This window comes from Eumetopias jubatus, unplaced genomic scaffold (genome assembly GCF_037043125.1).
Source record: "Eumetopias jubatus isolate StellerSeaLion01/CBP00866 unplaced genomic scaffold, mEumJub1_p1.0 scaffold_13, whole genome shotgun sequence".
In the NCBI taxonomy this organism is placed as follows: Eukaryota; Metazoa; Chordata; class Mammalia; order Carnivora; family Otariidae; genus Eumetopias; species Eumetopias jubatus.
This window is the reverse complement of record NW_028274819.1, coordinates 57,898,354-57,901,826: the sequence shown is the minus strand read 5'-3', so window position 1 is coordinate 57,901,826 and position 3,473 is coordinate 57,898,354. Positions and strand designations below refer to the sequence as shown.

Below are 3,473 nucleotides of genomic sequence, written 5' to 3'. Positions count from 1 at the left end.
TTCTGGGTTTGTATCTTCCGTTAACAGGCTGGGGAACTTCTTAGGGCAGGGAAAGAAGTCGAGCTTTGCAATCAGACAGGGTTTTGAACCACGGCTCTGCGACTAGTGTAGGCATGAGCAAGTCACCAAACCTTTCTAGTGCTCAGTTTTCTCATCTTTGAAACGGAGATAACCACCCATCCCAACGTTTTGTCGTAAGGATAAGGTGAGATCATGTGTATAAAGCACTATACACATACTCTCACCTTATAGATGCCCAGTAACTGCGAGATGTAGTCATTATAGTAATTATTACAGGTGTGAGTCACGTGACTTTGTGAGAGAGGGAAACTGAAGGACTGCATGAAAACCCGCTTTTTGCTCCTTTCCCTGCTTCTCTTCTTGCTAGAACCTGCAATCCCACTTTACACATGCCTCCGAATGCAAATAGTGCACGTCCTCCTTGTAAGGGACAAGGAGTTAATGCCTTTTTTTAAACAGAAAACATCTAAGGAGGGACCGGGTGAGAATGAGCAGAGGCAGCTATCAATTTGTATCCCAGACCACCCGAGCTGGGCTAAACATCTCCATAATCATGTGCCTGGGCTCCAAGGAGTAACACCTGGGCCCCCGTCTTTGTTCTAAGGGGTTCCTAGATGCCTGAGAGGACAGGTACACCAGACCACAATCCTCAGTAAAAATCCTGAGACCCCAAACAAAGACCAGACTCCCTCCTTTCCTTTCTGAGTCTCCCAGACACTCTGTATCTGCACTCTCTGTCTATACCTAAGGTAAACTCTGCTCTCACTTCCTGCTAGCTGACATTTCATATCCATCCTGTGTGCAGCCAGGGATCTTCTTGACTAGTCCTGTAGGGCCCCCTCTGGGTCCTAGGACCTGGCCTGCCCCCATCATTTACACTTAGTTAAGTCTTCAGAAATGGACTGATAGACTATTTGTCTGGCAGGGAATGGTTTCTGAGATTAAAAACAGCTATAAAAAATTTCCCTTGAGGGTGATGTGGGCTTCAAGGAACCACAGACTCCTTTGTAGATTGGTAGCTGGTGGGTGGGGGAAAGAGTTCAGTATGGCAGAGGAAGGCTGAAACCATGCTCTGTAGCCAAAGCGGGCCACATCAGGCTAGGGGCAAACCCAAACATATATGCTCTTAAAAGTCTCAGAGAAGGTAAGCAACCAACCAGAGGAAAATAAAGAACTGCGCCCAGGAATGAGGAAATTAATATACATTTGTCCCTTGTGCTGAACCCAGTGTCATCTTCTGTGGGTGAGCAATCCCCTGCATGCAAAGACTAATAGTTTAGGGCACAGAACTTGGAGTATTGGATTATTGTCACAGAGATTCAGGGTGGGGGGAAAGGCATGGTGGGGCCAGGTAAGGGTCTCATGCTTACTGGGTCCTGTGTGTAAGGCAGTTTATACACATTTTTTTTAAAAGATTTTATTTATTTATTTGACAGACACAGCGAGAAGGGGAACACAAGCAGGGGGAGTGGGAGAGGGAGAAGCGGGCTTCCCGCGGAGCAGGGAGCCCGATGCGGGGCTCGATCCCAGGACCCTGGGATCATGACCAGAGCCGAAGGCAGATGCTTAATTGACTGAGCCACCCAGGGGCCCCATACACATTTTTTTTTATCCTTTGAATCTTCATCACCTTGTGAGGTAGATGTTACTGCCTCATTTGGAGATGAAACACTCAGGATTAGGGAAGCTAACGACTTGATTAAAGTCACACAGTTACTAAGCGATGAAGCTGAAACTCAGACTCAAAGGCTGACTTACACCAAGCCAGCAGCCTTTCCTTCTACACCATGCTGACCTGTCAACTCCCATGAAGATTTCTGTAGTAGAAAAGCAAGGGCTCTCGCTTGAGAAAAGTTGGATTCAATTCTGGAGACTTTCTGTGTGGACGAGGGTCAATCATTTGATATCTCTGGACCTCGGTCTTCATATCGGCAAAATGGGGATCATGACACCTGCAGCACTCACTGAGTGGCTGGGCAGATCAAATGAGTCTGACAGTGCTGCTTCAACCTGAAAGAGCTATGTGAATATTAGTGCTTGTTATTAGGGGCCAGACTTTCAGGAGGTTTCTGAAGGAGACTATGCCCAGGAAGGTACCAGATGCATGGTAGGCCCTCTGCTTGAGCCTGGAGAATGAGATGGAGGGAGTGGCTTGGCTGGCCCAGAACAGGAGGGCTGTGCTTTAAAGCAGATCAGTAAACATTAACTGAAATTACTCCAAGCACAGCACGGGAAATGGTTTGGGTGAAAATGGATTCTTTCATTAAATATTTGTTACTCATTCTGTGCAAGGCCCTGAGCTGAGATCTGGGGAGATAAAGGAGAATAAAACAGGTCCTTTATAACACGAGATAGAGGGGTGCCTGGCTGGCTCAGTCAGTAGAGTGTGAGACTCTTGATCTTGGGGTTGTGGGTTTGAGCCCCACATTGGGTATAGACATTACTTAAAAATAAAATCTTGGGGTTTACTTCCTGCGGCTGAGTAATCTGTGGCCCAGTCCTTTGCTGTTCTTTTGTCAGAGAGGATGGCCCTGGAGACAGTGCCGAAGGACCTGCGGCATCTGCGGGCTTGTTTGCTGTGTTTGTTGGTCAAGACTATAGCCCAGTTTGAATATGATGGTTGCGACAATTGTGATGCATACCTTCAGATGAAGGGTAACCGGGAGATGGTATATGACTGCACCAGCTCTTCCTTTGACGGAATCATTGCGATGATGAGTCCAGAGGACAGCTGGGTCTCCAAGTGGCAGTGAGTCAGTAACTTTAAGCCAGGTGTGTATGCAGTGTCAGTCACTGGTCGCCTTCCCCAAGGAATTGTGTGAGAGCTGAAAAGTCGAGGAGTGGCCTACAAATCCAGAGACACGGCTATGAAGACGTAGCAAGATGCATGGCTGCCATTGTCTCTCCTCCCCACCTCCTGCATCTGCTTATTTTTTGTTACGGAACTAAATGGACAGAACCTAAGATACTCCCCACCCTCCAACTCTGAGACTCAGCGGACTATTGAGAGACCACAGCGTGTCCCTGAGCCATTTCACCTTTGGACTGCTGCTGGGGGCAGGGGTGGGGGGATTTGGGCTGGTTTGGGCTGGTGGATTAACAGAGACTGAATTGAATGAGGGGTAGGAGACCCAGTCTGTGCCCTTGCCCATGGGCAGGACTCTGGGTCAAATGCCAAATAAACATGAACCCCTAGGAAAGTTCTTAAGCCTCCCCCGCCAAAAAATAAATAAATAAATAAAATAAAATCTTGGGCGCCTGGGTGGCTCAGTTGGTTGGGTGATTGCCTTCGGCTCAGGTCATGACCCTGGAGTCCCGGGATCGAGTCCGCATCGGGCTCCCTGCTCTGCGGGGAGTCTGCTTCTCCCTCTGACCCTCCTACCTCTCATGCTCTCTGTCTCTCATTCTTTCTCTCTCAAATAAATAAATAAAATCTTTAAAAAAATAAAACC

General features: G+C 47.9%; 1 pseudogene; it reads left to right on the top strand.

The window, feature by feature from the left end:
* Positions 1 to 2,496: 2,496 nt before the first annotated feature.
* Positions 2,497 to 3,078, top strand: LOC114218751 (transcription elongation factor SPT4-A-like; annotated as a pseudogene).
* The last annotated feature ends 395 nt before the right edge of the window (positions 3,079 to 3,473 follow it).